Genomic DNA, 18,970 nt, shown 5'->3' with positions numbered 1-18,970 from the left:
ACAATCTGAAAGGGGGGCGCAGAAGTCGTGGATTTTAAAAGCCGTTCGTCTCGCGACAGTAATCACTTGGCTGCTACGCACATGCGTATTACACCTTCCCATTAATGCACAAAACTTTAAATTTAAATTTAGAAATGTGAATAAAGAAAAACCGTTCTGCGCATGTGCGTAGCAGCCAAGTGATTACTGTCGCGAGCCGTTCTTTTTAAAAGTAACCGATGTTACAAACTCGTAACAATAAATTGCCACTTGACGCTACACTAGAATAGATGGCGCGGTTTGCAAAGCGAATTTACAGAAGGAATATTATACCTACTTTTATCTCGTTTTTATGCGTAAGAAAAATAAAGAGGTAAATTAATCCATGCAAACATCCCGACAATAATGCTCCTTTGTTTTATTACATTCTCGAGTACGTCAACTGAGTCATCACATTCTACACTTCTACAGACCTCGTTTAAATAACCTACCTTAATATTTCAAATGTTACGTGATGAACGCACGCGCAAAAAAATTCATTCCTGTATTATTTAATTTACAATGTGCCAACAATTTAATAGCTGTAGACTCTTCTGACTGAACTTGACAATTTTATTTCGAATTATGGATCTGGATGCCTCTCACAAAGTTCAAACAAAACCTTAGAACGAGTTTTTTGAGGAGGGTCTTTTTTAGGCGGTTCCAGGCAGCGGCGGTTTTTAGGGGGGGGCGACAGGGGCGATCCCCCCCCAAACGTACTGCTCAATTGTTTTTTTATTTCATTAGGTTTACATAATAATCGAATTAAATAGACCTAACCACAAACCATCTGACGGAAAAGTAAAATTGAATAAAATAAATATTGAGAATAAAGAAATATTGACTTGAATATTTTGTAACATATTGTAAACTTTTTTTGTCTCAAAATATATTTTTATTTACCTAATTCAGTTTTACCGCTTTAGCACTTTCATTATGGCCTCTCGTATTTTTTCTGTCCGTCAGTATTCGGAAATTAATGCGGCAATAGATAGTTTAACAAAAAAACAGCTGAAATTGGGTCAAAGCTACTTAAAAAAAATTCCCGTGCACCTCTGCATCTGCAGTTCTGTAGCTTTTTTATTTTTGCCCCCCCCCCCCCCCCACCCCCGAGTAGATGTATAAAACCGCCCCTGGTTCCAGGGCGGTTCTCTTTGTGCCAAAGGTGAACTTCTTCTGAATATCATCACTAATCCTACAGTCTTATTACTTAATCATTAAATTAGCTCCCTCAAAAATTAATACAGAAAGAATTGCCAAATATGAAATCACAACTTACTCCAATATTACTTATACATAGCTCAATCTTATTATACGGGGTGGTGACTTGACGAACGCACCATAGGAACTTCGATAGTAATTTTTTAATTTCCGATTATTGGCTCCCGTAATTATTTTAGAAATAAAGTCTATTTAGGGGTCTTGTAGAGAAAAAAATTGTACCATGGCACCACTGATTTGCTTAAAAGTGCCAGTTTTTAGTTATCCCATTTCTTGGTTTTAAAGTTCAAAAAATTAAAAGCCATAGTATGCATGGATTCGTAATTTCTCTACAAAAAACCTAAATAGACTTTATCTCTAAAATAATTAGGGAAGGCAATAATCAGAAATGAAGAAATTACTATTGAATTTCCTATGGTGCGTTGTTCAAGTCACCATCCCGGTATATGCCTGCGATCCTGCACTCTGCTCAGAACAAAACTACCGAAAAAGTTCTTAAAATAGCCATTTTAAAGATAGTTGCAAATCTTTATCACAATAAACTTTAGTGCCATTGAAGGGACACCCCACATTTTACACAGAACTTAAATTCTACGTGAACTATACGTCTCTACATAAGGATTTTTTTCGTATTCCTCAGTTTCAAAAGCAAAAATGTTGCATAGTTTTCTTATTATTTATATGTTCCCGACCTTACAAATTCGGAAAACTGCGGGAAAACCTAATTCGGAGTAGCCGCCAGAATACTCGAAACTGATCTAAGGAAATTCTTACCTCGGACCAGGTTCGAACACCCAACCTCCGCCTGTATAAGCCTAACGCTCTACCACTGAGCAAAGGAAAAGACAAGTTTTGCAGTGGGCGAATGGTTTTATACTAGAAGACCTATAGTTATAAGAATAAAATGATAACAATTCTTGATACGAACAGTTTTAGAACGATTGAGGCGTTGTCCAAAACAGACGAAGATCCTAATCTTTACAAGAAAAAATAGTTATATTTGTCAACTCCAACTGCCAAGAGCTACCAGAGGAAGTAGGTATTTTGTCCTATTTTTTGGTGAAATTTTCTAGTTCTGTTTAGAGTTTGGGATACTCCTTTAATAACTTTGAAAATATCTAATCTAAAGTGCAGTTTACTTTATGTGATTTTGCTTACGATTTCCCGTACGATTTTTCATACGATTATTCTTTCGAGTTTTGTTAGGGGTTGTTTTGGTGGTTTTCTGTTTACATTATCTGATTTGCTACCAATAATTACGAATAAGTATGATGGGAGCCGAAAATATTGCAACTCGCGAGAGAAATGCTAAGCAAAATGACATAGGTACCTAACGTAAACTGCACTTAAATGTAAATGCATAAAATTGTTTTGATAGGCAATTTATAACAGGAAAACTAGTAGTAGTAGTATAGGGATTTAGTTGACACGTTATAATAAGAAAGCTTTAGAGGATTCTTTTGTATTGGAATTACCATGTTCATCTTTTTAGTTTTAAAACTTTATTTTGCGTAATGCAAATTTCAAGTCTTTTTACGCCCCAATCACGTGTCCATTCTGGATACATTCCATGATGTTGATACAATAGCTCGGCTACTTATCTTCCTAATAAATTTATTGGCTCTAAACCTTACAATTAAAAGATTAAACGCCGGTTATTCATCTTACGGTTGAGGGTGTATGAGGTACTTTTATTAATAACAATAGAAGTTACTTTTGGAATTCAAAATAGGTACTGGTGAAATGTTGAAGTTCCAACCGGAGTTCCTTAATCATTATAAACCGTTCTGCAGTGAGATTTTGTGATAAGATTGATAAGAACAAAAAAAGAAAGATGCTTTTTCGTATTTCAAGAACAAAATATTGGTGACCATTTTTAAAGTTTCGAGTATTTCCTAAAGAGTCATAAAAATTGTATAGCAACTTGTAAAAACAGATAGGTACTAATTGTATTTCCTCTATGGTACTATTTATTTTTGATACCTACTGAATACTGAATTTTCTCCTGAAGAGTTGGAAAGGAGTTTAGACAGCGCCACACTGGTTATAAAGCCTACACCTTTAGCAACGGAGGAGGAGGATCAACCATATTCCAAATACCTAGTAAAATATTCATAGATATGATTACAGTTCCTGATTATCCCCAGGAGTTGTGAAAGTTTTTCGAATATGGCGTTGAATAACACATTTCTTAAAGTTGTAAAAGCCACTTTATTAATAGATAGTGTTTTAGATGAAATTTTCTGGGGCTAGCACAGATACCACCCGCACACCTCCGTATGCGCGTTATGCCCAAAAGCTTTTCAGTCCTTTCTTTCATCTTCATGTCTAAGAATATGTGTACAAAAATTGAGTTCAGCCGCTTAGTCAGAAATGGGAATACAGACGGAACCGACAGACAGACCGACATCATTGAGATTTTGTTTGATTCGGATTTCTGGTGTATTTCCGTCAAAAAAGTAGAGGTAGTTTTTTTTATCCCAATGCAATACCTCCCTCACTAACGTGCGGGTGGTAATAAACCTCCATAAGTATCGTACTTGTAGCCTGAGTGTACGCGCTTGCTTTGAGATGAGCTAACCGATTTGTCTGTTTAATGTCGACAAACTGTAGCCTTTAGTTAACTGTTTCCGAACACGGAATTCAAAAATTCGCCCATGTTTCCGAATTATGGCGCGGTAAAAAGGACGGACACAAACGATACGAAACCTACAGTATACACTGTGTCCAAGATAAAAATGTTAATCATGGGGATCTACGAAACTATAGAAGGTATGACGATAGTCAATTTGAGGAAAAGTTGCACAAACCAAGTATTTATCATGCTTTAAAGAAAACCAGAAAATTTCTATTACTTCCGGTTCCAAAGATATGCCGGACAAACCCAAATTTCCCGATTTCGTTTTCATTTTTTTCTGATGTTATTTGAACAGATACAAACAAGTATAGATTGTGCACAACTCTTGTGCAGATAAAGCGCATTTTTTTTAAACCGAAATAGTTTTTGTTAACACTGGCAATGACAAAGTGTTTGTTATTTTTTTGTATCTATTCAAATGCCATCAGAAAAAAATAAAAACGAAATCGGGAAATTTCTGTTTTTCTGATATCGGAATTTTTTGGTTTTCTTTAAAGTATGGTGGTTAATTGCGCAACTTTTCCTTAATTAGACTATCTTCATACCTTCTATGGTTTGAATGGTTTCGGAAATCCCCATGATAGACATCCTTATCTTGGACACAGTGTATACGCTCATCTCCGTTACGGATCAACTATCTTGCGTTACCCAATTCGAGATTATGGAATTCAGAACGTAAGGTATGAGTCTAGGTATGAGTTGTTCCGTATAGAGCATTACATTTTTTTTATAAGAAGGTTTATTATCTGACATTAAAACACAATAATGATTATGAAATTTTTGAGTTTTCGTACCCTTTTTGTACGAATTATATTTCAGCACAGTTTTGAAGCAAAATTTGGTATTCTGATTAGAGTTTCGGGTCGATATGCAGAAGTTTTGCTCTAAAATGTATATTTATTAAGTAAACCATAAATCATAATAAATATTCAAAGCCCGTATTTCAGATCATTTGGCGAAATTTTTTTTCATAGATTTGAATGGGAAATATTTTAACCAGTTTTAAGAAAAATTACAACTATCAAGTTCACACGAAAGGAGATTAAAAGTCTGCGAACATAAATAATCAAATGTGTATACAGAATTTATTGTAATCTTATACTGGATGACATCATCGCATACCCGCGCTCATGAACAATAGCTTCATTGTCCTGTGTACCTTGCTGTAAAAGAGCGGTAGTTTATTTATCATTCATGTTGCAGATTTCTGTACAGTACTAGCGTTGAGTAGCGTAATCATTTCGAGAAAAGAATCTGTATTTTTTTACCAACAATCTTTAGTGGATGGTAATATTGACACGCGCGCGACATCTATAACTCTTAAATAAGCGGTTTCCAAAACGTACATGGAGGTTGTCTCACTATTCTATTCTTTACACTAAGGTAGCATGTAATAGTACTTTGTGTACCAAAGCGGGAAAGTGGTTGTTTTCCGAGGCGAAGGAAGATATGGCCAGGCGAGGCGAAGCCGAGGCTGGCCACTTTCTGAGGCCCGGAAAACAACTTTCGTGCCGTGCTGCACACAATATTTTTTATCCTATACACTTACATTTAAAATTAATCCCTCAACAACGTCCGACCGCAAGCGCTTGAATTTGGATTTGCTTTAACGCGTCAACGTGCACGCGTTTGTTTTGTTTATTTCCACGTTTCCTGCCTACTACGCGAAAAAAATTTTACGAAACGGTGAAATCTAAGTGGGCCCACGAGTATATCTTTACTCGTAGATTTACCCCTTTCCCTTATAATACAGTTCAGCGCAAATTCAAATTCTAGCGCGCTTGCGATTGCACAGTGGTGCGTCACCGAAGGGAGTCACGGTGCAACAGAGCAGAGGTGCAAGTGGAGAATACCGATCATGTGCGAACTGAGTTGACATTTCCGGCATTTCACTGGCGCGTGATTATTTCCTTAGAAAGTAACGGGATTTAAGGGTTGTAATTAATACCAGGCGCATTTGAAATTATTACTGGTCTTGTGTATTAACAAATGTGTTTTAAAATTGAAATGTGTGTTTTCAGGGACAAAATCACACCGGTTACATTTTAAATCCTTGGCAGGATCCATGTCTTGTCAAATGTTAGATGCTTTTAAGACTGGATTTGTGCTTGGTGACAATGAACAAAAAAATCATTTAAATATATTTCTCAAATGGGGTCGAAAATAGGCCACTACGGGTTCCATGACCGTAAACGCCATAGGCGCGTGATTACCCCTCAAACTTCTCATCATCAACAATCTGCTGCTATCACAAGAAACCGTTTATTTGTATAGTTTGTGGTTTAGAGAATTATTTACTTAACACAGAAAACCAAATGTTCATATGTTCTTTATAATACAATACAACTAAATACCAAACGATCCTCGAGCTCTTCACGCATTCATTATTTTTACAATACGTAGTTGAAAAACAATAGCGACCTTTCTTATATCCTGAAGAACATGGGTACCAATATTCAAGCTATCCGACGTTTCTAAATAAAGATATCGTGTACACTGACAGGCAGACGGAGAGACAGACAGGAATATAAAAGGGTCGTTAATAACATTATTAGTTTGTCTGAGCTAGTCCGGAATTTGAATATTAATTTGAATTAAATTAATTTAATAGATAATGTAACCTCTGCAACAATAAACTTTTTAAGAAAGCAATTGTAATATCTTAGTGATTACGAATGAATTTTTTCATTGAAGGGCACGGTAAAGGTTATCAAATTTAAATTCCGTTTTTTTTTACTGGATTGGAAAAACTGATTTTGTATTCAGCAAATGATTCCAGTACTAAACAGTAAAGTAGCTTAAATATATTACGGGGATTCAATCAATTTCAGTTTCAGTTGACAGACAGTAGTGCAGTTCAAATTGTAGCTATATTTAAATAAATCAGCTCTTTGAACCTCAACATCACGCAAAAAATAAATCACTTTTCAGACTGAATTACAAATATTGATATCAAGTCCACTTTATTGAATGGGTCAATTTTAATTAACGAACGTTTCTGATCGACCGAGCATAAAAACTCTTAATTTGTAACAAGTTTACACTTGACGTCTCTTTTTCCGACATTATTTTGTATACGCCATTTGATTTATTGCAAACAACACATGCACATAATTCCTTATATTTTTGTCAGGCCTAACGCAAAAAATTCAGATAATCAGGAAGTTGTCTTGTAATTGGCACGATGCCAAATTGCATCAACTAACCAGTGTATTATGTTTGATTATGTAACCTGTAGTAAGGATTGTAACATTGTATAGTGAAGGAACTAGCGCGACAATTACGCTTTACCTCTCAAGTTCAAACAGTTTGTCTACTCATCCCTCAAATTTTATTAATGCACAGCTTACCTTCGATTATCCACTTTCATCGTATCTCCCCGAAGACGCACTTTCCATGAGTTCATGTTAACCTCTGAACAATTCTATCCGAATGTAAGATTTTCATAAAATCCTTCCTGGACTTTAATTTACCTTTACAACACTGACGTCACAGTGCTGCGTTGTGATTTGCTGCGTCATTTTAGGGCGGTACGTTTGAATGTTTGAATTTCCGGAAGTCGGCCATTTTATTGCGGTAAATTTGAATTTGTGCGGGAAATTTGAATTTTTTAATGTGGTTGGCTGAGAGTGAATATACACGGTGTAATGATAGTTACATACAGGGTATTTGTGATCGATGATTTTATACCGGTGTGAATAGGTCGTTAACTGATCGACCATTTTGTTCCGTGAATTGTGTGTGTCGGTATATTTAAAATTAAATATACAGGGTGTAATGATAGTTATACATAGGGGGTTTGCGTTCAGCCATTTTAATCCGGGGTGTTACAGCGGCAAGAATCTGCCAGCCATTCAGTGGTGCTGCGGACATTTTGAGACAGATAAAATTTAGAATGTGTCATGGTGATTATGTGACATAGACGGTGAATTTTCCTCGAAAGGTATTGTGAAACTGTTATTCCTTAAAATCCTTATTTAAAGAAACAAGTTACATAATACACGTCGTACATAGAAGTTATAAATTGGTCTGGTTTCACTGTCTATAGTGCATTATGGCAGAGCAAACGACAATGAAGTCGCCGAACTATGAGACCACATATGACGAATATAAAGATTTTAATGTACCTATCGACTGCAGGAGGAAGAGCGCCGTGTGTTTTACAACACGACGATAGAGTAGAGTTAAATAATACAAAAAGCAAAGTTCTGCAAATAAGACTTGTGCAGCAAGCGATATGCGTTGTTGTGCCAAGTTTTTAAAGCTTAAAATGTACCATTTACGGAATGTCGATTTTAGCCTTCACAAATTTGTTGATAATGTGTAATCTGAATAGTCAGGATTTACATATCGTCGATGAGCAACTTTTGTATCTGCACTATTTTCACATAACCTCCAATTTTCCTAGAATAACCGGAAAAACTGTTTTCTTTGTGTTTTATTCTTATTTTTGCGAAAAAATGTCGTAGGGGTTTGAAATTTGGAGGAAATATAGCTTGTTTTATGACAAAAAAGAAGATAATTTGTTGGGCCTGTAAAGTTGAACCGTTTCCAAGATCTCACGATTTCCGAAAAAAACCACCTCTTTTTCAAGGGGAAGAAAAGATGTTTATTAAATAAGGCAGTTGGGCACTGGGAAACAAAAGAAAATATTTTAGCAACACTAAAGAGGAGAGAAAAGACAGATTTTAAAAACTTTTTATTAGCGCGGATCTAATACGTTAATTTATTTGCAAAAAAAGCTATTTACCTACTGTCAAAAACGGTATATCTTAAAACTGTTCCCCCCGTTTTTGCCGCTTTTCTTAAAATGTTTCTATTGGAATAATATTTTTTATTTTTGATTATTAAAATGTAAGTCGTTACGAAAATTTTGCTACCCCGCGCACCTCTGTACGATGGAAAAAAATAGATTTTTCATCCCCTTGAAAAAGAGGTGAAAAAGACCCAACAAATTATCTTCCTTTTTATCATAAAACAAGCTATGTGTCCTCCAAATTTCAAACCCCTACCACATTTTTTCGCAAAAATAAGAATAAAAAACGATTTCCCAATTTTAATTCATTTCACCTGCCTGAAAAGCCAGGTTCGCCCGGTAGCTAATTTTTTTGAAAATAAATTATTTTGATAAAAGGAAAAAACGCAGAGACACGTGAAAAGATTTGTCAAGGGGGACAACTTTTTAACCAAAAACTACTTCACCCCCTTTCACCCTCTGCCCTCCAGAGTCATTCCCTTAAACTAGTGGTATAGAGTAATAAGCTTGTTTGAAAGGTCTTTTGAAGTCATTTATTTTCACGTTCGATTTTTCAAATCGGTCGATTCGTTTTCTAGAAAATTAGAATAATTTCCACTCTTTCGGCTAGTGTGTAAACCATTTTGGAAGTAAAATCTGAACAAATAACTTATTTTTTACTATCCCAAGATTGTCACAAAGTAACTGACAGCAAATTAAATTCTTTCATTTCCATAGCAACAAATAAGTGATATTTTCGTTTATTTTTGTTTTCTATCTGAAAAAATTATAAGATAGGTCGATTAAATAAATTAAATAAAAATTTTTCTAATTTTCTAGAAAACGAATCGACAGATTTAAAAAAATCAAACGTACATCTAAGTAGATATCAGAAATGAGATCCGCCCTCTTATTTCCAATGGCGAGACATTTCTACACCCTCTACATTGAAAAAAAATTCTCAAAACTGAACCCTTGAGTGCAAAAAAGTCTATTTTTGTAACGTGTTTATTGTGTTTATATTATCGCATATCTTTACCTCCTGAACCACCATTAGCCTAAATACACAGTTTACGCTGGCGTGCATTTTAATAAAGAAACAAAGAAGTTTACTGAATTTTGGGAGAACTTCTATACAATATGAGCTCTAGGCTTTGATATTAAATCGCATTGTTCTAGTATAAAGGAACCAAGGCAAAGCAAACTGTCCTAAAGTACGCTGACGGGCGAGAATTCCCCGCGTATTGAATATACGTAAATCCCTTTGATCGTTTTTGCGCTGATTTTCGTAGTCCTAAACTAAAAGCACCGAAAAAAGTTTAACTTGCTGTCCCACTTCCCATCCCATAGTCCTCTAGTATACACTGTATTACTAAAACCGTATCCTGTATTATTGACTAAAATAGACACCCCTTATCCCTAGCTGCACAATACCTATATCAAGTCCAAAATCAAAGATACTCTAATAAATCAATGTGATCGTTTAATCAGGGATTAGAAGTTGATATATATCCTTGAAGTTCTAGGAAACCTCTGTTCACGATAATACAGGTTCTCGTAGAAAATTGCGGAACAGTCACTTTATCAAAGCGAATGATTCGTTACTTACCTGTAAATTTCGTTGTCACGTAACGTGTTGTCAACTGAGCAGCAATACGGCTTTAGAAAAATCCATTAAAGTTAAATTCTATATGATGGTAATGGTCGAGGATAATGTTTGTTTTGCTAAATCTGATCGTTATCAAATCAAAAACCAAAGAAAATTTCTATATTTTTTAACTATTCCTAGACTGCGTATTGACAAATGTAGAGGTAGAAAGCATAGGGAATCTTTGACCTTCGCGGTGATTGGTTCAAACACGACTCAGTATTACGCTGAAAACTAACACGAATGGCGAATTTTGTAAGCTGCTAGCTTGCCAACTAAACTGTCAAACTGCAATCAGCTATTACAGTCAAAGATCCAAAGCGTCAAATCGTTTGATTTATTTCTGTTCGCAGTGCTAGATATTTTTACTTTACAATAATTTGGCTCTGTTTTACATTTTTCCTGGGTGTGCTTATCTCCAAAAACAACGCCATCTACTACCTTCTTTTAATGAATGCACTATAGTTATATTTCTATAGCGCGTCAATTCGTTGTTTCGTACACATAACTCACATAGCATTCGGTATCTTATGTATATACATTTTAAATCCATAATGTACAGGGAATATCCTGTCCATCTTGTGTATATACTATGTATATTCATTATAGACCTATGCATTTTATGTCCAGTATGGATATTCTATAAAATACATTTTGGATGTGCTATGGATGTTTAGGCACACCCATTGTATGTATCTTTTATGTATAAATCTTATACCTACTCACGAGGATCTTCTATGTATATACATGGGATTATATGGTATGTATATACGTTTTGGATTAGATACATGCGTTTTCTGTATTACCAACCGAGTTAACGACGTTACAAACTAGAGATATTGTAGCTGCAGAGGTATGTTATCATAACTCCACAATAAGACCAATACCAAATGAAGATGAATATACCACAGCAGAAAAGTTGGCATACGGTTTTATTCGAGAAGATTTATCCTTGAATCCAAGAGAAAATCCTGAAACGCTTTCTACCCGAAACCAATTTTTTTACTTTGATGGTGAAGTTAACCATGTACAAGAACCTACAAACAGAGTTTTCGCTGTAACGTAAGTAAACAATTTGATTCGCCTTGAAAGAATAAACTGAAAAATATTACGTCAAAATGAAAAAGAGATCCTATTCCGGAAGTACGAGTAGCAAACATTAAAGATGATTTAAAAATCATCACAAAACCCCAAGTATAGCCTCCATATCCTCAAGAGCTTCATATCAAGTACATACCTATACCTCATCCACTTACAAATTTCCTCGCAAATTTCTTACAGCACGTAATTGGTGATTGATAAACCTCTCGCCAGGAAAAATTGCCGATCACAGAACACTTGATCCCGGTATACAATCTATGTTTTTCTAAAGATGTGAGCAACTTCCGGGATAGTATCGTGTCAATGCTGAACAAAAAGACGTTTCGTTGAACGTTGGCACGATCCTATTCCGGAAGTCGCTCGCATCTTAAAAAAACATAGATTGTAGATCGACACAAGGTGTGCTGTGACCGGCAATCTTTCCTGGCGAGAGTTATATATTATTTTTAATTATTTATTAACAGTTGACTTTATCGAAGAAGTAGTAGCACACGTAAAGGGTTTTCATTTAAAAAAACAATAATGAAATCAGATCAATAGTAGAGATATAACTTATTTTATAAAACTTAACTTCCGTCGTCTTGGATTGGTCATCATTTCTATTACGTGGGTAGGTACCACTTTGAGATGGCACTCATGTTTTTTTTACATCCTAGTATATGTGTCTAACTGTAATCCAAAGGAAAATTAGGTACACCCAAATTATACCATCCTTAAATTAACCAGCTGGCCCATAGAATATCTTATAATTGATACAATTTTTTCGTATTTACGAATACATTCCTCACTCGAACATCATGAAATTTGTTATATACCTACCTACGTTTATGCATTTTAGCCATTTGACGTTTGGTCTGATGATGGAACGAGATATTGCGTTCTGAAATCGATAGCCGAAAGAAAAATTGTATCAATTATAACATATTCTACACTACCTGCTTTTTAATACGACTGTTATAATTTAATGGAACGCTACATCGAAAAAATTAACGAATGTAGTTTCATTGAACGCTGTTTGAGTGGTTACCGTAACTTGAAATATTTATATACAGTCACAGAAAGGGCCTTTCAGCCTCAAAAATTAAAAAAAAATCAAAAATGGGCAAAAATCAAGTGATGACGTCATAGTGAAGAGCGAGTTGCATGCTTTTGAACTGAATTGCACGTCATTTTCTGTGTTCGGTAAAAACTAGATTGTAGGACAGAGTCACCAAGTAAGAATGTGGTATGAAATTAGTATATTAAGAAACAAGTTTCATAAGTGGCGCGTTTAACGTACGAGTTCAAGTTTAGAAAACGAGCCGCTTGCGGCGAGTTTTCTAATGAACGAGTGCGAAGGGGCGTCTTATGAAACAAGTTTCTTATACTATTTTTTCTATTGAGAAGATATTTTCGAGAAATTGTTATCAAAATGATGTTATAGTAACTTTTTGTAACTAGGGAATTTTGATATAGAAGTTGTATTAGTGCAGGTTGTACAGTATCATCAATTTTGTTTTAATTAATAAACTTCAGAAATTGGTACATTAACTGTGGAACAATTCATAAAGGCAAAATACAGTCCTTCGTCCTTTTATATAAGTTATTTGAAATTCATTCGTCTCACTGTCGATTAACGACAAAGCTAACAGCTAACAGATTTCGCCCATATGACACTGCTTCTACTTATATTGGTGACTGACATAAAAAGAAAAACAAAGGTTTCTTTTCGCGATTTGCCATTAACGGTCACTAACAGATCGGTCCTTATAGTGGGTTGTTGTTACGTGATAGGTGTCACTCATTAGGACGGGTTCGGCTTCGGATTGTCACTTCCTCTTAGGAGCATAACGAAACTACACAAATCAGGCTCAAGATATTAATAACGCAGAACAAGTGCTAAAGGCAATAAGCTGCTTCTTTAAAATATTGTTTAATGTGTTCCGAAGGTATCCTCGTTGTCATCCTTTCCCCATTCGAAATCTCCTTTATAACCTGTAGGTCTTTTTTGGAAGATAGGTACACTATTCGCACTAGCAATCATTGGTCACAGATTGCACGTAGATGTTGAACGTGCTACAAAAAGAGGCATAATCATTAATGTAAAAATTTACCTCAAAGCCCCACATTGTTGATATCTCGGTTCTTACGCTACATACCGTAATATTTAATTCCCTTTTGAGTTTTGGGAGAAAGTAATTAAGTGGTTTTTTCATATTGTTCTTCTTGTAATTTGATTAACACTTCAGCCTTACTCATGTCTCGCTTTTAATCAAATAGAAAGGGAATCTTGTCTTCCTGTATATCAAAACATAACCCTAATATGTAAATAAATACAATCGAATGTCAAATAGGGTAGTGAATTTAGGTTCTCCTCTTTAATACCAACTTAAAAACGGTGCGTTAATAGGTCTCATTAACGCACTGTTTTGAGCGGAAAACAGTGCGTTAATGAGAACATTTAAATCGAAATAGAAAATAATATTATAAAGGTTCGAAAGTTAGGTTAGGTGGAAGTAAAACGAGTAGAAGTTTGCTGTGATAAAGTGGCAAATAAAGATCTCTGATCTAGATCAAAGTAACTGCCGCTAATGACAAACACTTACGCCTACTCGTTCTCACATATATTTTGTGCTCGTATTTGTGTTTCTTCTAGAAAATCGTATTCACCTTCGAAAAATGACGAAAAAAGTATTCTTTTTCAATGACTCCAGTATTTCAATCATTGGTCCTATACAGTCGTATGCACCGAATATAACTTTCATTTTTGTATCATACATATTTTCTTTTGGGCAAAATGCGCAGCTTCGAAACTGCTAAAGCCGAAAACAGTGCTAAAGCTTATTACGAATAAGTATCTTGGAACACCCAAGGGAATATTGCTTGCAAACAAATTTGGATTCGGCACCGTAAAACACAAAGTATCCCTATAATCGGTTTACAAAATTGGGAGTTGATTTAGAAAAATAGGAAATGAAAGAGTAATTCTTTATGACCTGCACAATATCTATTTTAGTAATCTCGCAAGCCGATCCATTTTGAAACTATCGTAATTATATACATGAAATGTGTAATATTTATGAAGAAAATTATGTGCTTCAATCGCAATAAATACAAAATGAAGGAAAAATCTGTTACTCTTTACGTGAATATCTAGAATCTAGATAATAAAACAAACAATGCGGCATCATGGATTAAATTAGTCAAGTAGGTACTCTTGTGTTAAATGCCGCTAACAAGATGTAGACATTTTGGTACTTGGTACTATTTCAATTTTTCATTTTTAAGGATTTAATTTACCTAGGTATATCCTCCTTTCAAGATTTAGTTTTTTCGATTTACCTACATCAAGCAGTAGGCTGTAGGTACCTACACTTTTTATATGACCGAGATCCACATAAGAGTATTGCATGAAAAACAATTCTTACCGTTCATATCATAATATGTGAATGAAAAGCGATCGATTTGGAAACGCCTAACTGTACCGTAAAAATTTTGGTAAGTATCCATTTTAGTAATAATTTGCAGATATCCTGGAAGAATCCTACACATACCTACATGGGATGACACAGTTACGCGTGTTTAACTGTGACTCTTCCTTGCTATTAATAGAAAAAGTTCCACTAATTGAAAGCTAGTCCATTACATCCTGAAGGTATCAATTTCAGCAACACTTATTTTAGGTTTCCTTCCTTCCGTCATCGATACCTCGCTTTTTCAAATACCACTTCATTCATTTATAAAAAATTTTTCGACTTCACACGACCGGCTACTTCCAAGAATCCGAATTCAATTTTTTTTTAGTTTATCAAATTTAGAATGTAATATAGGTAGTATCCTACGATAATATCCCTATACCTTTGAAAAGAGTTGAGAATAAGAATACTTATTTCAAAAGTATAAGAAATGTGAAGGAATTCAATTCAACTGTTTCACATCTTTATGTCCCTCCACATTTACTGCAGGGTTTGAAACCCTCGAAATTTCTTTGTAAGTAAATTTCCGATTCACAAACACAAATGATTTAGCCACTTACCGAAACTGATAAACCCAGCACCCCAAGCGGGAATGCTTTTGATTAAGTAAAGCTTCGAGACTATTATTAAATATAGGAAGGCATGTTTATCATGGGAAGTAGTTATATTATCATTTCGGTTTCTTATAAAGTGCGTGGAGTTTAATAATAGTAAATGCGAAACCTTTGAAACGGAAATGTAAGCTAAGAAACCATTTAGTGCATGCATGCTGTTCACTTTACTGCAATGATAAAAAAGTTACAGTTAAACAAAACAACAAAGTTTAAACCACTTTTTTTAATTAAAAAAATGATACAAAACAAATCTATTCAAACCACCAAACCAACATCAAACTTACAATTTATTATATAATGCATATTATTGAAAAATTGGATTTCCTCATATAATATTCACATTGTGCACAAAAGCCTTTAGGCTCAACCGCCGTGAGTGGTTTCAAACCACTTGTATCGTCACGAAAAGCACGTGTGGACTAACACTGACTGACAAGTGGACACACTTGACATACGTACCCCACCTCGACGCCTCCCCCACCCATCACTGTTTCCATCGCGACGCTCTCACCATTGCGCCGTCGCATATACCTACTCGTATTCCGTGCTTTTTATACAATTCTATTACACAACTGTATGCAAAGTGACAGCTAACCTTTCGCTTGGAAGGTTTTGATTAAAAAACCATTGAACACATTTTGAAAGCAATTGAATTAAAATTATAATTTTTACTTCAAAGTTCTATACAACTGCGCCGTTTTAATTTAGGTAAAACTTCCATTTACATAAACGGTTTACGTAATTTTAGTTTTGGTTTAGCTTTTAACATGAATTATGGTGACCGAATTAATACATCGAATTGGTAATTTTCCCGGATTGCATATGATTTTTTTCGCGATTCGTGCCGGCTCTCCACCAGCATTTTAGTATGTAACGTAAAGCGTTTACCTTGTATGTGTTATGCAAAGAAACACGTGTATTAGAGAGAGCGTCATTCAAATTATCCCACAAATAGACTGCGAAGAGTTCTGTATTATTCTTCTTACTGCAAGCTGCGCTTATTGAAAATGGACTTATGAGTTATGGCCTAGAAATGATATGATCACACTATTAATTGTTGCTTCTTCTGCCGGCAGCCTTTTAATGGACATTTTTTGACTCAATCTCCATAAAAATTCACTATTGTCTAAACTCCAAACCGTAACTTTGAACATTTATCTTGCAGATTTTCTCATTTACCTACCTTGGTTTTTAGCGCGTTTCTACAAAAAAATGCGCTATTGTGGCCACTTTGTCCGTCCCTCTTTCTGTCCGTCCGTCCGTTCATTTGAATGCTACTAGTTCTTTATCTTACGAGCTATTGTTATACTTCTTTCGCTATTTGGTTCGTTATAGTATCGAGGCTTGCACCAAGGAAGGAATTTTTCTGGGTTTATTGCTAAAAAAGTTATTGTAAAAAAAACCAAAAAGTCATTTTTAGCATGTTCCATAATTTTACACTTTTACCGTTTATTAAGGATCCTAGACACAGTTCACAATTTTGTATTGCTGTCTGTCGTCTGTCTATTGGTCTGTCCCTCTATTCCTTTATCTGTCTGTCCATCTATTTGTCCGTGTGAATGATAACTTTGTTTAATATATTATTCCATACTGTCAGCTATACCATACATTAAAGCATTTATTTGAGTCCAGAAAGTGGCCTATTACATCACAATGCCGGAAAGTGTTGCGTAGCAACTGATAATTTGATAAGAAGGAACGTCAAATTTATTTAAGACTATTTACAATATTAACAGTACCTAATTGTATTAACAATATTAACAGTACCTAATTGTGCTTTAATAACTAGAAAACGGTGCCCTTGGATCACCGATGTAATTCGTGTAATGATGTCGTTACGGGATAAAGCCCTAAAGGAATACAAAGCTAGCTTAAAAGATATTAACGCCAATCTTCAATTATCTAATCGTAAATGGATCGCTTATAAGTCCCTAAGAAATTTTGTTACTGCTTCTATAAGGAGGGAAAAGAGAGCTTACATGGAGCATGTGTTAAAGGTAAATGTGGACAACCCCAAAAAGTTTTGGTCAAATTTGAAAACGCTAGGCGTTCACAGTAACGATCCGGTTGACACAATACCAATTAATTTAAGAAACGCGGAAGATTTAAATAAATATTTTATTAAGTCCATTAAAGCTATTCCTCCCAACTATACAACCATGAATGAATTTTCCACGTCAGTTCATCCAAATGTAAAAAATCCATTTAGTCTTGTGTGTGTATCCAAGGACGATGTAGAACGTATCACGTATTCCATTAAATCTAACTCCCCTGGAACTGATAATATAAACACATATATGATACGGTTATGCTTGCCCTTTTGCTTAGACGCACTAACTCATATAATTAATTTTTCTTTTTCAACAAATACTTTTCCTTCGATCTGGAAGCAAGCTAAAATACGTCCAATTCCTAAGTAGAAGCACCCCAAACATTTTCTGATTTTCGACCAATAAGCATCTTGCCAATGCTATCAAAGATTATTGAGCGTGTTGTACTGAGGCAGTCGCAAAGCTATCTTTTGCAAAATGATCTTTTACCAGGGAGGCAATCAGGATTACGCAAAGGTTTCAGCACCTCCTCGTGTTTGCTAGATCTTATGGATGATATTCTTAGAGCGATGGATGAAGGAAAAATAACGTTACTTCTGATGTTGGACTATTCGAAGGCTTTTGATGGACTAAACCATAAAGTGCTGTTGTCTAAGCTATCATACCTGGGCAGTAGTGAATCCGCGGTAGCGTGGTTTGAAAATTACCTAACCGGTCGATGTCAGTACGTTGCGTTGCAAGGGGAGTGTGGAGAAAGTATGTCGTCTTCCATGCAAGTATTTACTGGAGTTCCGCAAGGGTCAATTTTAGGGCCACTTCTTTTCTCCCTGTTTACTTTCGACTTCAGTAGATGTGTGCACCACGGTCGGTACCACAGTTATGCAGACGATAATCAAATTTATTATTCGTTTTATCCAGAGCAGTTTTCAAATACAACTACCTTAATTAATGAAGATCTGCATCGTATATCCGAATGGTCAAGTAACAACTCTCTTATTCTAAATCCATTTAAAACTGTAGGAATGTTAATCGGTAAGAAACATTTGCTTGGGGGAATTAATTCTTCACTAACCGATGTAAATATTGATAGCAACGTAATAAACTTTAAAACCGTTCACAAAAACTTGGGTCTGATACTAGACGAAAATCTTACCTTCACCCCGCATGTAAGTAAGTTGATACAATCCGCGTATGGTCGGCTTCGGTGTCTTTATAAATATAAAAATATTCTTTCACTTTCTGTCAAACGTAAACTTGTTAATTCCCTTGTGTTGTCCCTATTTGATTATTGTGATGTTGTGATGGTCCTTGCTTAAAAAATTCATACTCGTACAGAATCCAAAAAGTTCAAAACGCATGCGTACGTTATGTAAGTAACGTAAATAGGCAAGAACATATCACACCCCATCTCAAGCAATTGAATCTTTACCGAATGAACGATAGGAGGACTATACACTACTTGTGTTTAATTCACAAAATTATAAAATCT

General features: G+C 35.2%; 1 long non-coding RNA gene across 1 annotated transcript in view; it reads right to left on the bottom strand.

Annotated features, from left to right (window-relative positions):
- The window catches only part of LOC116164270, a 126,056-nt gene extending 110,212 nt beyond the window's left edge, over window positions 1–15,844 (bottom strand). Inside the window, exon 1 of the long non-coding RNA XR_004143851.1 lies at window positions 15,715–15,844. This is a non-coding gene — a long non-coding RNA (uncharacterized LOC116164270). The remainder of the gene's footprint in view (window positions 1–15,714) is intronic.
- Window positions 15,845–18,970: the final 3,126 nt, after the last annotated feature.

This window comes from Photinus pyralis, unplaced genomic scaffold (assembly GCF_008802855.1).
Source record: "Photinus pyralis isolate 1611_PpyrPB1 unplaced genomic scaffold, Ppyr1.3 Ppyr1.4_LG2, whole genome shotgun sequence".
In the NCBI taxonomy this organism is placed as follows: Eukaryota; Metazoa; Arthropoda; class Insecta; order Coleoptera; family Lampyridae; genus Photinus; species Photinus pyralis.
This window is presented reverse-complemented; position numbering and strand designations above follow the sequence as displayed.